At 42.5% G+C, this 26889-nt stretch overlaps 1 long non-coding RNA gene across 1 annotated transcript; it reads left to right on the plus strand.

Annotated features, from left to right (window-relative positions):
* Nucleotides 1–604: 604 nt before the first annotated feature.
* On the plus strand, nt 605–26108 carry LOC117202023 (uncharacterized). Its single transcript, XR_007475381.1, has 4 exons — nt 605–964; nt 18260–18524; nt 20571–20796; nt 25530–26108. It is a non-coding gene; the product is annotated as an uncharacterized LOC117202023 (long non-coding RNA).
* The last annotated feature ends 781 nt before the right edge of the window (nt 26109–26889 follow it).

The raw sequence follows: 26889 nt of genomic DNA on the forward strand, positions 1-26889 counted from the left end.
AAGAAGATTGAAAACATGATTGTTTTCCTAGTAAGAGATAGATCTGTAGGGAAGATCAATGGGTCAAAACAAGCCCAAGCAAAACCACCACCTTGAAGAAAGAGGATGACTAAGTTAACAATAACCCCTCCTCCACCAGCCTCCCTGGGATGGGCAATTGTGAGTTGTTGCATCTCTACCAGTGGGTTTGCTGAGCCTGGGGCCATGTAAACGAGTTCTCTTTCTGTCTTCCTGGTCACGGGAGTTTATTCTTTTTCACAGTCAATTGGAAAATAACAATTGTAAAGGCATTTTGAAGAATACATGCTTGGGGTGTTGGGCTACCTCTTCTTGGCCTGAAAATGTAGCAGTGGATTCAGGAATCACAAAGAAAACCATATAGCCTAGCTTTTATTTTTCAGCAAACACTTCTTGAATGCCTGCTCTGCTCCAGGTGCTGGCTGGGAGCTGGGGCCAATGCATGGTTGACTAAAAAGCACACAGTCCCTGCCCACATGGCACTTGGACCCATTGTTTAAGAAGCAAGCTTAGACTTGAGCCACACAGGACGAAAGTAGTGGCAGGAAAAGAAAATGGTTTAATAATTTGAGTGGCAGCAGGTTTGGGAGGGTTTAGTGAGGGCAAGGAATGGGGAAGGTTTGGCAGGCTGACAAGACAAAGGTCCCTAACCTAAATCTATGAGTCAATTAGTGCTCTTTTTTTTTTTTTTGTGGTACGCGGGCCTCTCACTGCTGTGGCCTCTCCCATTGCAGAGCGCAGGCTCAGCGGCCACGGCTCACGGGCCCAGCCACTCCGCGGCACGTGGGATCTTCCCGGACCAGGGCACGAACCCATGTCCCCTGCATCGGCAGGCGGACTCTCAACCACTGCGCCACCAGGGAAGCCCAACTAGTGCTCTTCTGAATCCACTTTCTGCCACTGTCAGCTTCCGCCAGTCAGAAAATTGCATGGTCTCCTGTCAAAAGTAAGTTCTAAAAGAAAAGGATGGGCTTTGAATAGCAATGTCTGTGTTTCTATGACTGATTCTTCCCTGGCAGTGAGAAGGAAATGAGTGAGCCCCAAGACCGGCGGAAAAGCAAGTTTTTTTTTGGCATGTTTCAATTTAAAAGGCAAATTTTGTTTTTAGATTGTTCTTGCCACCCACCTTGAAAAAAATTAATTTTTGAAAGTATATTTCCCCTCAGCATCTATTTGTCTGGAAACAAAAACCAGCTCTTAAAATTGTCTTGCAATATGTATACTCTGAGGTGTGAAAATAGAGTCTTCGAGAATCTTGTAGATATTTGAAAGATTCACGAAAAGTTCATGGCTCAGCATTACATCGTGTTCTGTGAGAGCCCAGAGGGGCCAATTCTCAATGCAGGTGGAAGATAATTATGCAACTTCTCTCAGGTTTCTCCTGCTCTCAGACAGGGTCTATTTTTATTCTTCTGGGGGTTGCTGGGAAAATCTTCAGAAGCCACCAAGAGGCCCAATAGCCATCAGGAACTTTGTAAAGAAGCTGGGAGAGGCTGAATCACATCCAACTCAGGCCCTTGATTTCCCCTGGGCTGTTGTACTCGGTCAGTTTCCTTCTCTCTCTTCCACTATCCACCTTTGCCCGCCCTCCTCTTCTGCCTATACACTTGAGCTTTCCAGCAATACACCTTGGTTGTAAGCATCTGCTTGATTTAGCCCTTTAAGCTAAAGAAATTCAGACCTCTGTTAAATTAAGTAAACAAGTGTCAACTGAAAAAAATGCACAACGTGAGAGTTGTCAGTGAAGTTTTATTCGGGGCAAAATGAGGATTATAGCCCGGGAGACAGCATCTCAGATAGCCCTAGAAACTGCTCCAAAGAGGTAGGGAGGCTGGTCGGTGTTATACATGATTTCAGTGAAGGGGTGTACCTGCAGTTGAGCACATATTTTGGCAAAGGCTTGCTGCGAGTCACGAGGAGCAGATGTCACTGTTAATGATTTCAGTGCTTTTCTAGATATGAGGTGATGCAAGACTTGGGCTCATAAAATCTTCTGAAAATATCTAACTATCTAAGGCCCTGTTCTGCCAGTTTTTCCCGGAGCACAGAGGGCCTCATTCCTGCTCTGCATCTTGAAGTCCTTTCAGGGGGTGTTGAAGGTCAGCGGCTGCAGCAGTTCGTGCTTAGTCCTTGTAGAAGCAGATGGCAAGTGCCAATTTGTAGTTGGCACAGGAACGATTAGACTGAGGCGTCTCTAATCCCATGGCAGCCTACGTAAGCAAGCCCAAATCTAAGCCCGTAAATGCCTCAAGTTTACAAGATCAAACAGATCAAACACTAAGGACAATCGATCACAAGCAGCCAGCTAGGATTCAAGCTATAGCCAATCAAATCACTTCCTTTCTTTGTTTCCGTACTTTCTCTCTCTGAGTCTTTTCTCTAGCTTCTGTCCCGGGACTGCTCCTAACCACTTCCGGTTTGGTGTTGCCCAACTGGAATCCATTTTTGCTCAAATAAACTCAAACTTTTTAGTTGCCCTGGTTTATCTTTTTTTTTTTTTTTTTTTCTGGTACGCGGGCCTCTCACTGTTGTGGCCTCTCCCATTGTGGAGCACAGGCTCCGGAAGCGCAGGCTCAGCGGCCATGGCTCACGGGCCCAGCCACTCCGCGGCATGTGGGATCTTCCCGGACCGGGCCGTGAACCCGCGTCCCCCGCATCGGCAGGCGGACTCTCAACCACTGCGCCACCAGGGAAGCCCCCTGCTTTATCTTTTAACACTCCTAATCAACTGTCTGGGAATTGCAGACTGTCATACGGGATGGAACCTCTGACAGAAGAGCTCTTTTTCAGCATTTGATCAGGTTTTCATTACCTATTTGAAATATTAAAATGATCTATAAAGGTGAAGGAAACCAGGGAACTGTTAAACCTGAGGAAAAAAACACCTGATTTTATTTTTTGTTCATTTGCTAGTTGCAGAGTGCCAGCACGTATGCCCAGCCCTGAGCTAGGCATGGAGATAAATAAGACTCTATTTTTGTCCTGAGACCACAGCCGTTTCGTAGGGAAAAGAAACATCCAAGTGGTCCTAATGAAGTGTAGCACAGTATCACAGTGGTTCTCCTAAGATGCGAGAGGGACCTCTGCGGGGGGTGGGTGGGGAGCAATCAACAGGGAAGGATTCAGGCAGGAGCTGGTGTTGGAGCCCAATGGGGTAAGCCAGTAGTTGTCAGCCAGTTGAGAAAGGAGTTTCAGGCAGAGAAGAGCAGAGAAAATGTTTGAAGACATGGAGAGCATGGTGCGTCCAGCAAACTGCAACGGGTAGAGGTGGGGAAAGTGTGGTCGGCAGGTAAGGTATGATGGAGGTGGGAGGGTGGGCAGGATAGGTGGATGGAGCACAGATCAAGAAGACCCTAACATGGTCTGGAGTTTATCATGCTGGGAACCATAGGGTCGGACTTGGATCCTGCTGGTAGGAGGTTGGAGGTGGGTTGGAGCATGGTGAGCCTGGAGGCAGGGAGGCAGGAACAAAGCTGTTAAGAGTGCAGTTTCTGGTCCCAGAAACCGGGGGTAGGAACAATCGCACCTCCGGTGAATCTGTTACTATGATGTCAGGAGCATTTGTCCTGTAATCTCACCCCAGCACACTGAGAACATCTGATGGGATGCACTCTACTTCCTTAAAGATTGACTAGACCAACTGTTTAATAAGCATACCAGCAGCTTCCCTTAACTGTGACAATCTTCCCAGCTTTCCAGCCCAGAGAAAATGGGCGAGTTATTGGGACTGTCTCTGGCACTGGGTACACAGCAGTGAATGAAATGGACTGAAGTCGCTTCCCTGGAGGAGCTTACGTTCTAGTCGGGGGTAGAAAACATAAATAAGTCATCACATTAGATGCTAGGTAACAAGGAAGGTGCTGGCCAAAATAAACACGGGAGGAAAACAGGGAGTGCCGGGGGAAGGCGGCTTGCAATTTTCACTAGGCACCAGGACAGTTTCAATGAGGTGATATTTTAAAAAATAGGATCCCTGAGGACCTTTGTGTCAAGGGTTGAGTTGTCTAAAGAGAGGCCACCTGTGATCCAACAGTGTTTGCGGAGGTGGGAGACCAGGTGGACCATAGGAGACCTGGTGATCATTCTGGAAGGACGTTCTAATCTGTTCCTCGGCTTGGAGCTGCTGCTGAATATTCCAAACAACTCACCAATCCCTCCTTTCCTTGACCCTCAATTTATTTACTAAAAAAAAGAAGTGTGCAACTCAGCTGTAGCATCTGTTTTGCAGGGAGGCCGTTGTCTCTGACTCAATTTTCCAGCTGGTTTGACTATCAGGACACAAGCAGGTCATCTGACTGGCCCAAGGCCACACAGTGAGCAAAGGGTTCAGCCAAACATGAACCCAACCTTATTATTATTATTTAATTACACAGTTTCTGGGAACTTTGTAGCTTTGTAGCAGATGGGATGCTAATCACATTCACTGAAAACTTAAAGGAGGAGCCTCAGTGCAGAGCTCTGCATCTGGCTCAAGAAATGTGTATGAATCATTTCCCTCGTGGAGAAGACAAAGCTGGGAAATACCCCCTGCCCCCCATTAAAAGGCCATTTTGCATACGATGGCTGTTCTAGTGCAGCAGCAGTTTGGTTTTGCATCTTCTTCAAAGAACTCACTGCAGGGCCTCAGCTTTGCCCAATTAAGTTACCTTTTCTCTTTTTGCCCCCTTCTTCTTGCCTCTTCCCCAACCACCACCCCTCCCCGAGCAATTTCAAGTTCATACCCAAACTACTACAGTGTGAGGGAATTTCTGGGTGCAAACCGCATGCAGTTGTGGGTGAAATCTTTGGGATAATTGCAGTGAGGTTGAATCTGACACAAGTTGAGACAATTTGAAAGTCACCTTTTGGGCATTCTCATCTGTGACTGTCCTTTATGTTTATATTAATATGTTTGGGTTAAGTTTTTCAAGCTAATACATTCAGCTTTAGTTCTCTCAGTTTGGGATTTTTGTGTCTTTTTAAGCTACAGAACGCTATTTTCAAATGAAGATTGATGCAAAAACTTGGTGTTGCTTTCATGGAAGTTCCATTGGATCCTTGCCCAGTAGGCTTCTCCACTCTCCTCCTTACCCATCAACAACGCTCTGTGACTCATGGAACCTCAGGCAAAGGTCTTCAGCTCCCTGCACCTCAGTGTTCTCATCTGTCATTCGGGTCCATGATGAAGAAGTATAGTGAGGTGATGCATGAGGATGTCTGTTTTTTTTTTTTTTTTCCATACCATCAAGCAATTCTCTGACACCGGCTGGGTGTCCTACGATTCAACTCAATTCTGACACTATCTACTCAGAGATAGCATCAGATCCCACAGACTAAGGGCTCAGTTGTAAAAGACTGCCCCCCACGTCAGATGCCAACTGCAAACCTAGGTTATCATCTGGGCTTCTGACCAACCAGCTATACGTTGGAGGTTTCCATGACCTCTTCCTTGGGTTTGATTAATTTAGTAGGGCATCTCACAGAACTCAGAGAAGCATCTTACTTCCTAGATTACCAGTTTATTGTAAAAGGATATAACTCAGGAACAACCAGATGGAAGAGATGCATAAGACAAGGTATGGAGAAGGGGCCTGGAGCTTCCGTGTTCTTTCTGAGAGCACCGTTCTCCCAGGCACCCCAGTGTGTTTACCAACCCAGAGGCTCTAAGAAGTCCATCCTTTTGGGGTTTAGCGATACCTTCATTACAAAGCTTGGTTGATTAAGGCATTGGCCATTGGTGATTGACCTCAATCTCCAGCTCCTCTTCCAACCCCAAGTTGGGGGGTGAGGCTGAAAGTTCCAATCCTCTAAGTTTCCCCTGGCAACCAGCTCCCATCCTTAGGCTACCTAATGTCTTTTCAAAAGTCACCTCATGAACATAAATTCCAAGGGTTTTAGGAGCTTGGTGCCAGAAATGGGGACGAAGACCAAATATATATTTCTTATAAATCACAATATCACATGCACACACAGTGACTTGCATGCTAGATGTTCAATTAGCCTTCCATTCCTTGACTCATTCTTATTTGGGCTCTAATTCGTCCTCTTTATTTTTTTGGTTAGTATCGCTGCTTCTGTGATCCACAGGGCTGAAGCTTTACTTACCCCATTCCCATTCCCTGACTCCACTCCAGGCTAAGCCCCTTCACCCCAGGGAGTTTATTTCTTGTTTTCATCCTTTTCACTGCCTTTCTAGGTGCCCCCAACATTTTCCCTCCAGATCATTTCATTCTGCTCTCTCTTCTCCCACCCCCTCCTCTCTAAACCCCTCAGCCACCAACAAATTATTTTCCCTTTATTACAAAAAAATTGGAACACACATAAAAGTAGAATGGATATATGCCTTACAAAAATAAGGGTATTTTATTAAATATTATTATATATTCACAGGAACATTATCATACCTTACAAAACACAATCCAAATACTTTGTTAATGTTATTTAATACCCAGTCCCTGTTCAATGTCTTTTTATGTTTAGTTTGTTAGGATCTGAATGCAAATAAGGTGCACAGGTTGTGTTTGGTCCTCTTGATCATTCGTACCCTTTTCCCCAATTAATTCTCCCAAGACAAGTCCTGACCACTGGGTTTCTAGTCTCCTCTTTTTATCCTCCTTTTGGAAGTGATTAGAAGGCAACGTCGAAGATTAAAGGCAATCCCCATCTTGATAGGGTCTTTTGAGCATTCTCCATTGCATATTTTAAAGCCTAAAGCCCTGCATTTATAGTTTAACACGTAAACTTTCCGTTCTTTTGGGAAAGAGACGTTTTGTTAATGACACTCTCTGAGGAAAATGGAGATGGTTCAAGCTTAACACTGCCCAGCACATAGAAAATACTCAAAAAGTTTATGGATTCTCAATTGGCAATGATGGTCATTATAATTATTGCCTCTCAGAAAGCAAGACTTAGGGTCAGCTGACCTACGTCGGAAATCTTGGTTTTCTACTTGTGATTAGGCATGTTATAGAAAGAATATCTCTAAATCTCCCTTTCATTAATTATGAAATGAGAATGATAACATCGCCTAGCACTTCAAGGAAAAGAGATAGTGTGGATAAGACACGTATAATATTACTGGGTACACAACAGGCCTTCAACTAACGGTACTGTATATACCATATATGTAAAATAAAAATATTAAGTCATTCATTACCATCCACCTTATTTCTGTTTCTTCCCTATCTTTCAATTCACATGTGGACAGGAATCTATATACGTTTCAATGTATACGTGGTATAATAGAATATTTATTTAGGATTCTAGGTCTGTACTCATTTTTTGGTAGCAATCTAGCCTTAAGCAATTCTCTCTACCAGCTTGAGCACAGTTTATTCATTTGTAAAATAGGAAGACTCACATCTGTTGTGAGAACCTTACAAAGTCAGTATAATATTCACATAGCTTCCACAAGGGAGAAAGGACTTTCGGTAAGAGTGCCTACTGACAGGCTGAGTCCAAAGAACACGGAATGGATTTTTAAATAAATGAATACAAATTCCAATGCTATGATTACATTCAGGAAGTAATTCATAAGTATTGTCTTTTTAAAAAAAAATCACATTAATCTTCCTGGGTTTACTTGCTTTTCTTTGCCATTGAATCATTCCACCAGGATTTCCTATGTTTTGAAGATTAAGAACTACAAAATGCTAAAGATAAGTTGACTCTTGGAGGTCATGTGTTAAGTGGGAAATCACCTTGATGCGATGGTACCCTCCAAGTATATTACCATATCACCTACCACAGTGGTCAGGAACATAAAGACTCAAGTGCCAGATTAAGATGTTTGAACCATGTGGTTTAATAAACACACAGTGAGAAGCAAGGGGGAAGAGACGGATGATTGACACACCAAAGCTGGCTACAAACAGGGTTAAAGGGCCATACTCCTTGAATCCTGTATTAGGCAATGCCTATAGTCGCTCTCTGTCTCTGTCTCTGTTGCTTCTTCTATCTCTCACTCTCTCTTTGTTTCTCTGACACACCAGCCTTCCCTGCTGGGGTTATGAGGTGGACCAGAATTCATAATGAACAAGGGGGTCTGGAAGGGGCTTGAGGCAAACACAGACTTGCTTTTACGAGACAGACAGACAAGTTTTCTTGGTCACAGCTGTAGCTTGCCAGTTGGCCTGCTGGGTTTTACCTGTGTGCTGTAGGCAGAAAATTGGTAGAGCCAAAATAGGTGTTCCCAATGAATGGCCAACTTTAGGCCTGGTGAATTCTGAGTACCTTAGTGTCTTAATGTAACTCTGAATATTTCGTCTTTCCCACCTACCACCAGTACTCGTGCTCAACTTACGTTATCTATGTTTAATGTGTCTCACCAGCCACTTACATCTCTTAATTTCCTCTATCCTCATTGGTCTGTTTTTCTTAGTTTACAGAGTCGAATCAAACATCCTTAAACAATACAGCAAACATATGTCATCATGCACTACAATTCTGTGTGAAACAAGCCTGGACTTCCACTATCCCTTAATCTTCCTCCTGTTCTCAGATTGAGACAAGGAAGCTTGAGGGAAGGAATGGAGACCAGCTTCAGACATTAGAAGCAGACAAACATCCCAGCAACCGCACTGGGTCCTTCTGGAATACATTTGGAAGCAAAAGGACTATCAATGCATGTCAACCTTCTGCAGCCCACGTGAGACAGTGGAAGAAAGGCCAGGTAGGCCTGGGTTGAAACCCCAGTGCTTCCAATTGACTGAATAACATGACCCTGGGAGAACTGCTTAAATTTTCTAAGCCTTCTTTCCCTAGCTTATGAAATAAGAATAGAATCATTTTCTGGAATTATATGAGAAAAGGCATGCAAAGAGCTAATTGTCTAGGGGGGCTTAAGATGAGACGCATATAAATGTGAGTTCTGCTGTTCTTCCACACACGTCTTCTGATGTCTCTTCAGTCTAGGCTTCAAACTGTCCCCAAGCCAATGGCGTTTACTGTACCCATCAGACCCAGGCTGCAATTTTGACTCAGGATGGTAACAGGGGGTGCCTCTGCTGGGTTTTGGGGCTCCCAGCGGCGAGGGGGCTTTGCCTTTTGGTGGGAACTCTCCTGCTGTGGGCACCATTAGCTGCTCTGAGTGAGGTCTCTTCGGCGGATGCTTCATTCTAGACCAAAAGTGATTCAAAGAAGACACAATAAATTGTGCTCAGGGCTGACAACCACGGCTGCCAAGGACAGAGCTGCACACAGCAGGCCTTCTTGTTCTGTTAGAAGCACTTGGAGCCCCTGGGGTAAAGTTTCCTGTAAGTGTGGGTGTTAAAACCGTTTGTTTTGGTGTTGTTTTTGATATGCACAACTCTGTCCAGAGGCTACGACATGCAAAGCCTTGCCAGAAAGTCATCACAGAGGCATAAATAATAGCATAACCACAACCTGAAGCCCAGCAGTCATTCTCCACGCTCTCAGTCCCCGACGCCCCTTCTCTGGTCTCCAGCTCCAAACTTGTAGAGGTTTCTGCAAAGAGGCGCTAGGTGGAAAAATACTACAAATCTCTCTTGGCTCACCAGGGCCCGCCCATGCTGGGACGGGGAGAATTCCAAGGTGAAAGGCTGCGTTATCACCCCAGACTTTCTTGGCACAAACAGTCCATTTCCAGCCCTGAAACGTATTTTCAGAGGGTAATGGACAACCAGTCCCAGAGTAAACACAACACGGCCAGTTTGCAGGTGTTACGTTCCTTTGTGTTTGCCAACCAGATGTTCCTCTCTGGGACTTGGTCTTTGGCTCGTTGGGCTCCCTGAGCTGAACAGAAATGTCACTCTTTCTTGCCCTTTTCAATAAAATAAAGCAAGGTCTTCACAGGACAGGGCTCAAAATGAGCTGTATATTTCACTTGCAAACTATTCATCTATTTGTGTCAAGTTCGTTCTTTCTTTTTTTTCTCCCCCCACCCCAATCTGGATTAGGCCAAGAAACACAAGTCATAATAAACATGTGAATCTTGACCTTTAAAAAAAAAGTAACTACTATAGCACAGCTATAAAATTTACCCTGGGGAATTTAGGCTGCAAAATTCACGCCCGTGTCCCTGTGATCTGGTTTGGCACGGGGTGCAGCGGACACCGGCACACACTCCAAGGCCAAAGCGGGAAGGTGCCAGTGCTATTTCTACCGCTCCCGGTCAAGACAACCGGCGTGCTGTGGACACTTGGGGATATTTGGACGGCATATTCCCTCTCTCTGTTTAGCCAACTGTGCTGAGCAACAGTGGGCCAGCTTGGAGAAGGCTGAGTGCTTCTAGAATGTCTGACAGATTGAGGGAGGTGGTGAAGTAGATGAACTTGGATTTAGGACCTGAGACTTTCAAAAGCCACTCCGAAGTTCAATCTCGTGTCATTAGCCTAGAAGGGTTCCACCTGGTTCTTGTTGAACAAATCTTGATCTGAGCATTGAACTGGTTTGATCATAGCTAAGTGGAGGTTTACAGGAGGCCCCTTTTACTATTAAACCTTAGAATTTTGGGGCAGAAAGGAGCTCCTCATTCTTTCATCCCAATTTTCCCCAGTTTGGGAGTAGCATCAGGTCATCACTCCTCAGTCACTGACTTAGCGTTATTCGTTCTCCCTGGGATAATCCCAGAGCACAGCAACCTGAGCTGCCCGGGGATTCCTGCCACTTGGGACCCCCCCAGTCTTTTCCCAGCTCATGATAAATGAGGTAACCCTAAAATGTCCTAAAGCTTAAAGTTTGATTGTGGAAAATGCACACAGCATGGTTGACTGCATAAGAAATTCAATGTCACACGTACTGTGTGTTCCTCAAAGCACTGGAGTTATAAGATCTATCTTCTTTGTGATCTTGTTTGATTCTAATTAATAATACCTTATGCTACCATAAGTGGTTATGGTTTGTAAAACACTTTGGCTTACTTGATTCAGGACAAGTGTATAAGGCAGGTGGAATTAGGGCCCCTTTGCAGGTGAATTAACTTGGTGACTGTATGTGATTTCCCCAAAGTAATTTACCAGTCAGCGGCAAGACCAGACTCCAACTTTAACCTCTTAACTCTAAATCCAGGGTTTTTCCAAGCAGGCTGGGAGTTCACAGCGGTAGGTGCCACTGTTCACGCGGTATAGATGAGGACGTTGAACAGGGATTAAACAACTTTGCCTACAAAAAGTAGTTTGTGACAGAGCCTGAGAAACCTGCTTTTCTTGACTCCTAGTCCGATGTTCCTTCCGGGTCTTCGGGAAGCTGCGAAGGGGGGAGTCTGAAAGTGGCAGAGATTTTGTGATCAGATGAAAAGAAATCCAATATATAAATCCTATTTTCGAAGTGCTTATAAATTTGTAGTGTGTATGTCATCACAATGCATAAAATAAAATAGCAAAAAACTCTTTACTACGCATCTCTTCTATTTATGGAATCTATTGCCCAACTCTCCTTTTACATTATTACAATGTTTGTGTGTGGAATGTGTCACCTGTTAAATCAGTAATTTTGTATTCAAGACATGGTAGGTAATTCTATGCAGGCGTTGCGCTTGAATTTCCCATCTGCTGACAGAAGTGATGGAGTCAGTCACAGCCTTGCGATTTCTTTTCAATGAAATGCATTTGTTTTCCTTTTTCATCCTAGTTTTATGAACAAGATTCAGGGGTTCGCTCTAGACTGACAGAGAAGATGGAGACCTGGGAATTAGTTCTGTCACCTGCAGAAGGATTTGCTTTCCTTCCTGTCCATGTGTATTCAGACAGAAAAGCACATTCAAGGGAGGCGCAGCAACTCCAGGGGACGGGACCTGCTGGTGGAATGTCAACTATTAGGTTTGCTTGGACATCATCCAGTGGGCTTTCCCAGTGAAATACCACAGGGCAATTCTCTATGACATTTCAATTCTAAGGTATGGACCCCTCCACCCCAGGCCAGGTCAAGGGTCCCTGATATGGGCTTTCTCTGATGCCCTGCACTTATATTGTTTGGCCAACTCCACTATTAAACCCTTATATGTCTATTTTCATTATTATTATTAATTTATTAATTTATTTTTTGGCCGCGCTACGCAGCTTGCAGGTTATTGGTTCCCTCACCAGGGATCGAACCCAGGCCCTGGTAGTGAAAGGGCTGGGTCCTAACCGCTAGACAGCCAGGAAATTCACTATTTTCATTATTATTTAGAGTCAAAGGGTCTAATACAGTGCTTGGCATCCTGCAGGGGCTGATGTGAAGCAGTTGAATAAAGGCATGGAGGAATGACCAACGAACCTTAAATATGGCCTAATAGTGATCTCCCCTTTCTCTATAGGCTAAACATTTCAATATCCACTCAAAATTTAGCCCAGCCAGGAGGACCGTCGTGTTTTATTCTCTAAGCAAAACGAAATAGCTCTTTGTGTGTTGATAGACTTGCTCTTGGGTTTAAACTTTCTAAGCCTTGCTTGATGAAGTTAGGATGTAGGTATCTGAAAGCGCCCCCCGGTCGTGACGGAATTAAGTCCAAATTCCTTGCCGAGCCCCCAAGATCTTCCTGCTTGTGCCTGACTCTGCAGTGTGGAGTCGTCAGCCCCAAGCTTGTGGCTGTCCAGCTCTCCTGGCCTTACTGTCCACACACTCTTGTTCCTCTGCCTCTTTGCATGTCCTGCTCTCAATCAGGAATGCCCTTCCTCCATCGCCTTTGCCTGGAAAGCTCCTACACATATTGGGGAACCCAAATCAAATGCCACCTCCCTTTTTTCCTTAAAACTTTAAAAATCCCTCTTCACCCTCCCCACCTCTTGCTGGTACCTTTTATAGCATTTTGTTTATGTAGTAATTATTGTGCCTATCACATTTAACCAGAATTACTAGAAATCCTTGCCTCTTTATATGGGCAGGTACTGTATTCTATTAATTTGGGTATCCCTTGAACCTAGGAAAATATCTGGTACAGATTAAATGCTTAAATCTTTGTCAGATAAGCAACTGACTGGCTGAATGAATGAATGAGAGGGAAATAGAATGTAGAATGACGACGCACTTTTAACTTATGAAAAAGGATGAGATGGTTTATTCATAATTTTAGATCAATAGACATTTCTAGTGTGAACTACTGGATGACAAGCTTCTGGGTGACAAGCCACCCAGCTCAGTACCTGGCAATATTAGGGGTTAAGTAAAGTTTTGTTGATTGAATGAAATAGTTGTATGAACAAGTGGTCTGAGATTCTCCTGCAATTATGTAGGTTGACCTCTGGCTTCGTTTAGCTTACGTTTGGTGATCTTTTATTACAAGCCTGCCCCTATGCATTTCTTCTCTCTGTTCCTGTTTAATTCCTAAGCATTGGGGACGCTAATGCCCCCTTATGATACACTGCAAAAGATGATACAGGGAAGTTTAGAAACTTTGTGAAATATGGTATTGAATACCAAGTAAAGGCTCACTGGTTATTTTCAAATTTGACTTTCCTTCCTTGGGTTTCTAGCATCCGAGATCATTAAAAATAGATAGCATTTTAGGCCATTTTAAACACCTATCTTACTTTATTTCCACCATTATTTTTGCTTTCTCTTCCTGTGGTTCTCTGAGGTTGAAGAGAGAAACCTCAAGGTTACTTTCAATATCAGACAGTTTCATTGCTCAGGGCCCACGTTCCTAGGTTAATTTATTCTCAACATTCTGCAGCTTTTTATAAAAAGATGGTTTGCAAAACCGTACTTTATAGTCAAAGTGTAGGATTCGAAAACTTGAAACTCAGATTAATATGACCACTCTAGTGTCATTTGGATTTAAATTGTGAGGAGAAACCGGGAATGATGCTCTTAGCTACCTAAGGAAATTAGGTGTCCCTCTTCTCACAGGACAAACATTTTTGAGCACCTGCCATGTGCCGAGTACATAGTCATGGTCAAATGCTTCAGGATGACAGAAAAATTAATGCCTTTTATTACAGATTTTTAACATTTCAACTTAAGTTTAGGTCATGCTTTATAACTGTTTACAGAAGTTTTATGTGTGTACAACTAATCATGAACATGTTTATTTTTATTAGTTACACTGTGCTTAATCAATATCTGTTGAATGAATACATGATTGACAAGTAAAAAAATAAGTAAAATGTGGGGAGCATATTCAGCTAGATGATCTATCTGATGTGGAGGTCACATTCAAGGCTTTTATTGATATTGACATTTCACCAGCAACTAAAGAGCAGACAACAGTTTCACTTTTGATCCTAATGTTCTCTCGTTTTTAATAATCCATCTGGGACAAGGCTGAAAATCCTTACTTACCCCAGCATCAGTGCAGCTCAGATCCATCTCCGATTTCTTATTTCCTCACCCCCTTTGATTTCCTTCCTTGTAGCATTTGTATCCATATCCATTTCCTTCCTAGATTACAGGTTTCTTTGAGGCAGGGACTTCCTTATTGATTTCCTTCTCCCCACCTCAAAATCTACTATAACGTGTAATAAATGTCTGTTGAATAAAATACGGACTTGCTCAAAAGAACAACAGACCCCCAAAAGTACAAAAGATAGAGGCACCTGAGCATGTTGACATTTTTTATTCTGCTTGAATTTTGTCCACACCAATGACTGAAGGTCTTCTGTTTTCCCCTCCCTTTTCTCCTAGTTGGAGGACTTTATGTACACTTGTTAAAAGAATGCAAATGTTGACTGGTGAGCCATTGATTGAATCTCAGAGAGTGAGGAAACAGGCCTCAGAGGGCCTGGCTCCACTTTCCCAGGCACCAGGCACAAGGCTGCTGGTGCAAAGTCCCTTGTGAAAGTCAGGCCCGAGTTCTTGACAAGCTGCAAAGGCACACGCTTTCAATTTTGCTCTGAAACAGTGTCTGAAATCAATACCCATCACACAGAACATGGCGGAGGCTGGGAGGCTGGCAGGGCTGCTTCTGACATTTCAGGAGCATCTCAGCTGTCCCTAAGGGTCGTGGTCTGGCCTTGTTCAAGCCCACGTGGTGCTGGGCAGGGGGAGCCTGAGCTGTTCTCTCCAGATACCCTGGAGCAGTTTTGAGCCATGAGAGCGAGTGGGAGGAAAGAAGATCTGACACCCTTGGCTTGTGTTCTGGTCTAGCAGGGCCCGTTTTAATTCATTGAATTGATTTGTAGGGCTGATGTCATAAAAAAAAGTGATTCATTTTGTTGCTGGCAAGAGAAATGGAGAGAAATGAGCCATTCTGGGTGGATTGCTAAGGCGGATCTGTGAAGAGGGAGATGTCTGGCCCACCAGTGGGTCAGGATATGGGTGAGCTCCTGACATACAGTCTTTGAGACAATGTGTGCAGTGTCCAGCATGGTGCCTGGTGGATCGTCCATGTTCCCGAGTCTTAGAGCTTTTCTCCGATGTTACACCTAAGTCTCTTCTTGGAATTAATATAGGTGCATACCCATTTTAAGCAAGATATACCATAAGGGCCACGTATACTTCTGAAGTAGGGAGATTTCTCCGATATGTTACACCTAGGTCTTTTCTTGGAATTAATATAGGTGCGTACCCATTTTAAGCAAGATATACCATAAGGGCCATGTATACTTCTGAAGTAGGGAGCTATTTCTGGCACTTCTCATTGGGTCAGTTAGCATCCAGTTACCCTTGTGGGGTACCCCCTTTTCTCCCTGATCTCCTTCTTCCTGCAACTCCCAGCACAGCCAATTGTTTATCTGATGTGCCCTGAGGCTCATCTCTCTCCTGAATTATGGTAACAGGGCATCCTAATTGATCATTCTGTCCCCAGATTCTCCTGTCTCCAATTAAGTACATCCTCTGCATTCGGAGTACTCATTCTCACACAGATAGATCATCTTCATTTCCAGGTATATTCTCCAAAGCTTCTCATTATCATCGGTAGAGTATTGCCAAAATTATTTGAATTGGGTTATTGCATCTTTACCTCAGCCCACATACCAAACCCTGTCTCTGGCCTCTCCTTTCTGTACATTTCTAGGAATGTAGGACAGTTTGTCTCCTCTCAGACATGACCACTGTACTGTCAACTAACTCTGTTGTATGACAAGCTCCTCTTCACCTGCAAGACTCTGCTCAAACACCATTTCTTTTCTGTAACTCTTCATGTTTTCCTGACACAAAGAATTAATCATTCTACCCTGTTCTGATCCCTTATAATGTTTCACGTACCTTTATAGCAACATTAACCATTCAGTGTTATTTTGCTATTGATACTTATTTTCAAAAAATCTTCCATAATAAGCTATGAAGGCAGAAATTTTAATTTGTGTTTGAACGTTTTGTGCCCATCATGGTGCCTGCTAGTTGTCTAGTAGGTGCTTTGACAAAAGTCTGGATTTCATTCTTTTTAAATAAATTTATTTTTGGCTGCGTTGGGTCTTTGTTGCTGCACGCGGGTTTTCTCTAGTTTCGTTGTGGTGTGCAGGCTTCTCATTACTGTGGCGTGTCTTGCTGCGGAGCACGGGCTCTAGGCGCATGGGGTTCGGGCTCAGTAGTTGTGGCACATGGGCTTAGTTGCGCTGCAGCATGTGGGATCTTCCACCCGTGTCCCCTGCGTTAGCAGGCGGATTCTTAACCGCTGCGCCACCAGGGAAGTCCAGAAGTCTGGATTGAATCTTCAAATTTGAGGCACACGAGTCCCTTGGGTTTGACCACTCATGAATATGACATATTGATATTTATTGGTTGTTGCTACTACTTTAGGAGTTGGCTATAGATATTATGCCATCTTAAAATCAGATCCTATTGGATCTCAGCACTAAAAGTTTCTTAATAGGCTTCTGATCCATGTACACCTTTTGGTTTAGCACAGCGCTTCTTAAATTTTTTGTTCTAAAAATTCTGGGCTCTGATGCATGCAAAATATCTGCATATATTGATAAAGTGTCCATGGATTTTCCAAAATCTACTCAAGAGATAGACACTTAGAAGTCTCTGGTGGAGAAGAATCTTTTAGAAAGAGGACTCTTTTTTTTCATTGATATTCTTTTTTAAAATTAATTATTATTGGAGTATAGTTGTTTTATGAGGGCTCTGTCTTGATTTTTCTGCTAGGTGACTTATCTATGGGAAAGATGGGCTTATGAATGGGGAAGCCAGCTTTCATGATTTGTATTTTCATTACCTGGGAACAGCCTGAGACTAATTTGTGAGGCACGGAAATCAGCATGATCTTCAGGTGGTCATATGTTTTAATAGGACTGGTTTAAGTCATTGCTTCCATGGTAACTTGGCGGCAAGAGAAACCCACACTCTCTTCATATCCATTACCCATTTGTACTGAAGCGTAATTCCTGATGGCTAGAAGCCCAGCTAGAGTGCCTGGGTTTCAATCCTGGCTCCATTAAGGGGCATGACCTTGGGCAAGTCACTCAGATACTTTCAGCTTCGGTTTCCTCATCTGTAACATGGGAATAATAAAAATTGCCATGGGGGATAAGATCACAATATGACACATCGTAGAACATCAAAGATTTATGTAGAGGGCTTGGCTTGGTGCCTGGTGCAGGCTGAAAAAGTAGCCATTTATAATGATTACTTTTATTTGATGCTTTCTTTTATTTGATGCATTGAGCTGGTTCTCCTAGGCTTGGTTTTTTCAATTTATTTTAAAATTGAAGTATAGTTGATTTACAACGTTGTGTTAATTTCCACTGTACAGCAAAATGATTCAGTTATACACATATAGATATTCCTTACTAGATTTGGTTTTGATTTATATTTCATACATTTGATAAGTGTTAATATTTGGTGAAAGGGAATACTGTGATTTTGAATATTTAAAATTGCCATTCTTTACAACAACACACATCCTGTATGCCAAATGGTTTTTGGAATGAAATATCAGTAGGAAGAAAAGGCCAACCACTTACTTAGAGAGCAATGCTTGTTAAATTTTAAGAAGTTAGGATTAGAAAGTTACTTTATATGAAACTTTTGTCTGATGTCTTTTGTGTTTTCTTGAAACACAAAAGTAACTACATACATTAGTAAATGATTAGTGTCCTAATTCTTTTAGTTTTTCTTAACCCTTTGGTTGTTCAGTAGGCAACAGGAGGTGAAAACAAATTCTAGTCTTAGTTCTCATATGATATCAGAGAAACTGGCTGAGAAAATATATTCGAATTGGTATTTAAACACTTTTGAATACATGTCATGTGCCAGCTACTTACTGCCTTTGTATGTAATGTCTCAATTTTCATAAATCTGTTAGATCTTATTACTTGATTTCAGAGGTGAGGAAATGAAGGCCTGGGGAGGTTATAAAAAGATTATCTTGTAAAAAGATGCTTTTTCTATTGAATTAACATTAATTTGGCCTTTTGTCTGGTTTTGCTGATTTCAGGTGAACTGGATTGAAGGAGGGCTGAGTCACTGACATGGTAGATCAGTTCTCTCATTTGAACAGCAGGGTTTTTACAGCCTGCTTTGTCAGGAAAAACATTCCTTAGAGTATCGTTTTTTGTTTAAAACAGAAATCATTGTGTTGAATGCTTCTGACTTGGCTGTAGAGCAAGCAAGCACATGCCCTCCAGAAATATCAAGAAAGGAGAAGCTTACCGCATGGCAAACTGCCTCCACTTCTCATCCAAAATAGACCTCTGGCTGAGGTAATGTCAAAGTCTGTTTCACATTCCTTTGGTGGGGCTTACAGATGATCTCTTTAGGATAATCTCTTTGGAGCAACATCATTTGCCTAAATATTAATTGGATACTGTTCTACATTTTGTCATTGTTAAATCATTTGAAAAGGTAGCTTTCTATAATGGAGCTAGAAGCATTTTTATTTTTGTGTGATGGGTTAGAGCAGTGGTTCTCAACAAGGGGTCCATTTAGCCCCTTGGGACATTTGCCAATGTCTGGAGACATTTTTGCTTGTCCACAGCTGGGGGTTGCTACTGGCATCTAGTGAGTAGAGGCACGAGATTCTGCTAAGCATCCTCCAGTGCCCAGGACAACACCCTCTGACCCCCTCCCCCGCAACCCCCCCCCCGCCCACCACCCTCAACAGAAAATTATCTGGTCCAAAGTGTCAATAGTGTCAAGAAACAATGCCTTAAAATGCCTTAAAATCGCTCCCATATTTCTAATCTGAGCCCATTTAAAAATATTTATCTCTTCCAGCACAAGCAGAGTTAATGTGGTGTTGAATTCTGTGGCTTTATCTCAACTCCCAAGTCTGAGATGATCAATGCCTCGAATTCTTTCCTTGCTGTCAGTTATCGACTTTTTCTCAGTCTCTGGTATCCCAGCTCTTGTTGCTGGGGGATGCTCGTAGGATGGTGCGGGAGCTGAAGGAGAGCTTGCACCATTTCCTACCTCCCTGAAACGTGCCTTTAACTAGATAGAGAAAAATTATCTAATAAAATAAATTTACCACTAAGCCAATGAAGAAATTCTGGAGACAGGAGTAGATGATCTTGCTGATAAGAATTAGAAATATGACTTGAATATCTTTGAGGAAATAATTTATTTATGCAGTGGATAAATTCCTGTCAAGTCATTTAAAAATATGATTGTTGCATTCTTAAGACGAAGAATCCCCCATTTACCTGCCAAACATTCTGGGTGTTTCCACTGGTATTCCATCTTCAATAAATGAAATATGATGCTTGTGTGGTTATTTTTTGTCAAATTTCAGTCTGATTTCTCAAACCTTGTCTACATTCATGTATTTAATTAACAAACTAATTTTTAAAACCATGTTTTGATGCCTAATATCAATACATTTCAGCACTCTCTCAGCTCCTGAGCAAGGCAAATGTGAACAGAATATGGTTCTTGTGCTTGAAAAACTGATTAAGTTTAGTGGAAAAAAAAAAGACTTTCAAGCAGATATTTACAATTAATGGGGTCAGTGCTATACAAGGAGAAATGCAAAGTGCTCTGGGAACACACATAGGACAAATTATGTTTTGGGAATTGAGAAAAAATTTAGGCACAAGGTAATAAATGTGTTGGGTATTGAAGAATGAATAGGAGTTTTCTGGACAGAGGCAAGAAGCAAGAAGATATTAAAGAGCATGGACTGATTGATGTTCTGTGGCAGGAATATGACATGAATAGGAATGAAGAGCATGAGATGAAGCTGGAGATTTTTCGCCTAAATATGATGAGCTCTTTTGGGGAAGGGGATCTGCCCTATTCTTTGTATCCCTGGTGCTTGGGACAGTGCCAGGAACATAGCATCTCACAGCATCAGCAGCAGTAGCAACATCAACACAGCAAGGGATTGTAGATTGTGTGCTCCAAGTCTCTAAGCAGAGAAACAATACCATTAGAGTTGGAGGTACAGGGACAGGGTAGATAGGAACAGAAGTAGGAAGTCTCATCCTAAGGAAACTGTAATCAGGGCAAGTTGTCATAAGGACCACGGCAAAAGAAAAGAATGAAAGAGAAGGGATTCTAGAGATACTTGGTAGGTAAATCTAGTAGAACTTGGTGAACAAATGAAATTGAAGAGTGATATAAGTGGTAGTTGGAGGTGCTGTCATTCATAGTGTATGCAGAGTATACTTAGAACAATCTAGTTTTCAGAATGTCATATTTGAGGGAGCACCTTCAGATGCCTTGGATAAGCAATGCTCTGGTTGAGAAATATTGGCCTGAAGATTTGCTGGCTCACGTGGTGATTGTCTCCCATGCTTTGTCTTCAGGAACCTTGGCTACTGGCTTCTGAACCATCTTGCTTGGCGCTGGCATCTCTGTGACCTCCCAGGATGGGTCTTGGCCTTACCATCCCTTTGCCATCCTGGGCCACCACTCCCAACTTTAACCACAGACTCAGACAGTTGCCTGATCTCTAGATTCTGGTGACAGCCTGCCTACTTGCTCTTCTTGCCCTCACCAAACTCACTGACCAAGCACATCGCACAAGAAGAGGTGAGTGAATCTTTTCCTTACTTTGATGGTAAAGTCAGCATTCCTTTTACATTCCAATGACCACAGGAAAGTGTATAGTCTTTCTTGGTATCCATGGAGGATTGGTTCCAGGACTGTCAGCCGAGGATTCCAAAGTCTGTGGATGTTCAAGTCCCTTATATAAAATGATGGTAGTACAGTTGGCCCTCCAACTCTGTGGTACCACATCTGTGGAGATGGTGGGCCGGCTGTATTTTAACACAATAACCCTAATATATTCCCCTCCTTAATAAGATATACAACAATTTCTTAACATGTTTATTTCTACCAAATTAAGTTTTGAGAACCATTCTTGTTAGTAACACTGATCTAGGATATTTTTGTGATATGAAATTAACTTTGGCATGCACAACAGAAAGAATAACAAATTCTACATAGACCACCTTTGCTGTGAGATTTACATTTCTGAGTCTCTCAAGAAATAGAGCACAGCAGCTCTGACTGTCTTCACATCTTTATGTTTGATGGTGCCAGTAGATTTTCTCAACATTTATTCTAAAAGGGACATACTTAGTGAGTTCCTTAAATGCAGATGATTCTGATTTTATTTGTGGAACAGCTCCTCCTTTAGCATGGCTTAGTACAACAGAATGCATCTGAGGCCTGCTATACTGTCTAAAATTAGGAAGTTTCATGCAGCATATTGCCAAATGAACTGCATCATTTGGGAAAGTACACAGTCCAGTGAGATCTAGGTTTGACTTCCTGGTCTACCACTTTCTTGATGCAAGATACTTAACTTCCTTATGCCTCAGTTTATAAAATTAGCATCCCAGAGTTGGTGTGAGTATAAAACAAGGGAGTGTATTGAAAGTATCAGCAGGTAGATAGGTCCTTCAACAGAAGTTAGAGGTTCTGGCTCAAGGTCTGGCTCACATTCAAGGAACACCAGACCACAGAAATGCCCTCACCCCCTCTTAATGCATCAAAAATTTAAGCTAGTCAGTGAATCTGGCACAAAGTGGTCATAAAGATATATATTTTCCAATTTTAGTCTTTTTATACATGGAAATTGGGTAGACATGGAACCCATGGACTTACAGTTAATAATAAATAGTTCAGTCCATGGCTTACAAGGCAGAGTTGGGGCCAGGTTGTGAAGAAGGGGCAACGGAAGACTGGACATATTCGAACATAGTCCATATACTGTTAACCAACTGCTGCACAGAACCAGGTTCCTTCCATTTGCTCTTTATGACCACCCTGCAAGGATATACTGATTCAGTTTACATATGAAATAACACAAGCTTAAAGAAGTTAAGTAACTTTCCAAGATCACTTGGCCAGTGAGGATGGATAGCTGGGTTTGGTTTCAAATCTCATGCCTTTCCAATGCTCCATGCTGTTTCCCAGGGACTGGAAATGAGCCCATTTGTAGATACTGAAAACAGGAGGGAGTTTTGAAATCTCTGCTCTCAGGAGGTAGGCTGTCTGCGTTGACTATGTCGATAGAAAGCAGGACAGATTCAACCATGGGGCAGTCAATCTAAGTCTCCTGGAAGGCTCTGCCTGTCATCCCCAGGAGTCCTGCTCAGTCTCTTTCATCCTTGTCCCTATGGGCCCTGCCCTGCTCCCGGCTGAGGAAGGGTCTTGTCTTTATAGGGTGGGTCAATGGTACTTAGTCACCAAGGTAGGGACATTACACAACTGGGTTGCTGATTCTTAATGCTAACGTTTGGTTTACAGTAACTAGAGTTTTCTATGAGCATTCTAGGCTGGTCTGGTTAATATTTACCTATTGCCTCATTTTAAGAAGGGACTTAGGCAGTTTTTAGAATGTAGTAATAGCAGTAGCAGCAGATTAAATGACTATAATGGGAAAATAAAATGAAGGCGGGATTAAATCAACACACAAAATGCGCACCTCGAAGACACATCATTGAGTACCATGAATGTTGGCATAAAAAGGTCCCAGGGAGCCTGTTGCTGAGATTTCTGATCTAAGCTGATACCAGATGAGGCTCTGACCTGGAGACTCTACCTGCTTGTCACATCCTTGGAACAGGTCATGCCTTATCTGCTGGTACATGGTCTGGATGTTGGACTATGCAGAATTCTGCCAGGTCATCATTTCCAAATGGCTTTATGGGAGAGGATGTGTTGAAGGAGAGTAACAACTAAGAAAGCCTAGGTACAGGGCATTGTGAGGGCAGTCATAGGTTGTACTGCTGTGTCAGAATTCTGGGTCAGAAGCAAACTATCCTGCTGCCTCATAGCATGGCACTGTAGGCATGAACCAGTGTCCTATTTATAGGGAGCTAGTCTATCCTAGTGGTTAGGAACATAGATTCTAAGGAAAGTAAGACAGGTTGAATCTACTTAGTAGTTGAGTCACCTTAGGTAAGTTGTTTGATTTCACCTCTCAAAGATAGAGCTGTTTTCCATGTTACATACCTTACTGTAAAGTTCCATACAAATGCAGTTTAGAGCAAAAACACTTATACTGGCTATTTTTAAACACAAGTTAATGTTAGAAAGTGTAGATACATTTCCAGACACCCATTATCCAAGAGTTTGATTCATCAACACTGCCCAGAAATGATTAAATGTTATTTAATAAGCTTAACGTAAGTCATAAAGAAACAACAAGAGGCTTTGTCAATCACTCGTAGCTAAAAAATGTTAACTCTCGATCTGATGCAGGAATTATGGCACTCAGACCACCTGGATAAAAGTACAACCTAGAGAAAGAAGTGAATTAGGGAGGAGAGTGAAGAGGAAGGCGGAGTGGTAGAGGATCCCTATATTCACCTCCCCCAACCTCTTGGCATCCAGGAAGGCAGATGCAGATGGGGGGCAGGTGACAAATTTTATTCAGTCTGAAGATTGCTTCCTTTTGAAGCTTTTCTTAGAGACAGAAAATAATGAATGTCACTTCAACTTCCTTTGATTATGAGTGTTACTGTCCCTGGGATATCGTTTTTAAAATATACTATGCCAATGTATTTTATTCTCCTTAAATTATGTCCAAAGGGCAACTCATCGACCTAAAACATTAATTTGCTCAGGGTACACTTAGACCAAAGAGATCAGTGCTCACTTTTGAGTTTCAGAACAGATTTTCTTGAGTCTTCATTGAAAGCTAGGGTCTGTTGACAGAGAAAATGGTTATTTAAATTCCACTCTACTTCATAATCATACCAAGAGCCAAGACACAGTACAGAGAGGAGCAAATAAAAGGTTTAAGGGAATGTCTTACTAGAGAGGAAATGGTAGAAAGTTCTTTTACCATGGGAAAGAGGAGCTTAGTTAATGGAGGCAAGAATCAGAAGGCAAAAGCTAGGGTGAAAATTCTTGTGGGGTTGCTCAGAGGGACCTAGTGGCTCTATCACTTGGAAGAAGGTGGGAAAGACAGATTGAGGAGGGAAGCCAAAAGTAAAGGATTGGGAGAAAAGAGGACACTGGTGTCCTACTACCTCTTCCCCTCTTCCTATTTGAATTCTGGGAAGGACACTTAGCCGAATGCCCCAGGCCAGTGTGCCGACGTGGTCATGGGTGAATACTAATGGATTTGGGAAGGTTAGGCAGAGAGAATCTGAGCTAGTTCCCATGACCTGTGTCGGGTATGTAAGAAATCCATATCTGAGGTCCTCAGAGTCAGGAGGCCTACAAGGTAGTTGAGAATTATGATTTTGTATCCTATACAAACAGTATGAGTTCCAAACAAGTGTTGGCGTCATAACCTGGATTCCCTGAACTAACTTCTTTCCAGGTAACTGTAAAGACTACCTTAGAGGCTGTGTGTATATGTGTAAGGACTACTTTATATACTGTATGCAGTGTGTTCAGAATAGATCTAGTATTGAGCAAGGAGTCAGTCAATGATATCTGATATTATCGTTGCTAATGCAGAATGGGCGTTGGTTTGCAGGAGGAGGCAGATTTGGAAAGCACCAGTGTGGTTTCTCATCCAGGAACATCTGCAAATATCTTAGGTTAAGATATTCTTGCTTGGTTGTGCAGTAGGCATAATAAGATGTGGTTGTGTGAAGGATGCCTTCATAGGTGCAGCCATGAGAGTGGCATCACATCCTGAGACAGGCCAGACCAGTGTAAACTCGTGGACATTGTTGGCCCCAGATTGCATATTATGGCATCCTGGGAGTCAGTGGGACTGCACCTTGGAAAAGAGACTGAGGGGAATGGATATTGGATATTGCAATGGATATTGCAGGAGAATGATTCTCCTGCAAGGAAGAATTTGTGGACCAAAAAAGCAAGTTAGACGAAGTCAGGGTAAGATTGTATTTCTATAGTCTGAGATTAACTGAGGGGAGAGACCATGTTTATTTGGTCTTCTGGTCCCCCAAAGCTCACACAGTACCTGGTATATATCAGGCCCTCAATTAATGTCTGTTGAAAGACATTATGTCCCATGTATGTATTACATGAATAAGAAACTTGAGGAATGTCGGGAGATTTCCACCAAAATTCAAGGGTGATTTTTAATGTATTTCTTGGTCTAGGGCCATGTTCTGCAGAATAAAATCCCAACACCTGACTCTCTGCTACTGATAGATGTGATTTTAAAAAGAACGTAGAGATTTTTAAAGTCTCACTGAGAAGAAAAGAAGAAAGCTTTTAAAATGAAAGATTAATTCATAGAATATGTGCATTATTTGTTCGGTTCATCTCAGTGCCTGGGAAGTTGTAAGTTTTTAATAAGTATTCATTGAATTTAAATCATTTAATAGGGGCTTCCCTGGTGGCTCAGTGGTTAAGAATCCGCCTGCCAATACAGGGGACATGGGTTCGAGCCCTGGTCCGGGAAGATCCCACGTGCGGCGGAGCAACTAAGCCCATGTGCCACAACTGCTGAAGCCCATGCGCTTAGAGCCTGTGCTCTGCAACAAGAGAAGCCACCGCAATGAGAAGCCCGCGCACCATGACGAAGAGCAGCCCCCGCTCACCGCAACTAGAGAAAGCCCGCGTGGAGCAACAAAGACCCAACGGAGCCAAAAATAAAATAATAAAATTTAAAAAGTAAAATAAATCATTTAATAGATGATTCTGTAGCACGTGGTGTGTGTCAGACCATAGTGCCAGGTGCAGACATACTCCCTTCAACAGGGAGCTCAGGGTCTAGTGAAAGAAACAGGCAAATAAACAGATAATGATTGTATGATAAGGTAAGTGTCATGACAGAGCAATAAATGGGATTTTTATGAGAGTGGTACTCTTCTTCCATGTCAGAGACCGTCAAATGTGGCTGAATGCTACCTACATGTGTCTTATTAGGTCCTTTTAGTGTTGGTCAAATCAGCATTAAATTTTTTTTTCTTCAGTCGTCCTCATTTACAAATAAGTTTTATTTTCCTGTAAAAATCTGAATTAGTGGCTTTCTTTGAAAATGTGGCCGCTCTGCCAATCCTGCCTCCATGTTTCCATGTGGCAATGATTTGGCTGCCGAGTGATGGAGGCTCCATTTAGATGGGGCATGTGCTCCCCAAACCATACTCTACTGGCCTCTCAACACTGAGGCCGTCAGCGGGCCCTCACAGTCATACCTGCAGTGTGGTTTTCATGGTATAGAGTTAAGAGGTATTTGAAGTATTTTCTGTATCTATTCAAACTGGAATAATGGAAGATACCTTGAGAGGGTATTATGTTTCAGGCAAGAAAGAAAAAAGCAAATTCCTTTGTAGATAGGAAACACATTCCTAGGTGTTTAAGGTACAAATCAATTGTATCTATGCAAAGTGATGTAATTTAAGAATCCTTTATGAAATAACCACATTGAGAACCATGGACCAAACTGAAAATAAAATTACTGAAATTTCAACAGGTTTTACATTTCAATGAAAATAAATTAAGATGTTGTAAATTCAGTAAGAATGAAGATACTTTGGAGGCATTGAAGTTTTTATGAGATAGCAAGTTTATCACAAAGGATTTTCTGGGGGCAGTAGAAATCATGTGTCATGAACAGACATAAACATGTACAACCAGAAACATTGCTACTTAGTGTGCTGAATGTTTGAGAACCAGGACCAGCTTCACAGGCAGGGCTCCAAGCTTAGGGTTTAATGCCCTATGGTTACTGTCTTAAAATTC

The sequence above is a fragment of the Orcinus orca genome, chromosome 2 (assembly GCF_937001465.1).
Source record: "Orcinus orca chromosome 2, mOrcOrc1.1, whole genome shotgun sequence".
In the NCBI taxonomy this organism is placed as follows: Eukaryota; Metazoa; Chordata; class Mammalia; order Artiodactyla; family Delphinidae; genus Orcinus; species Orcinus orca.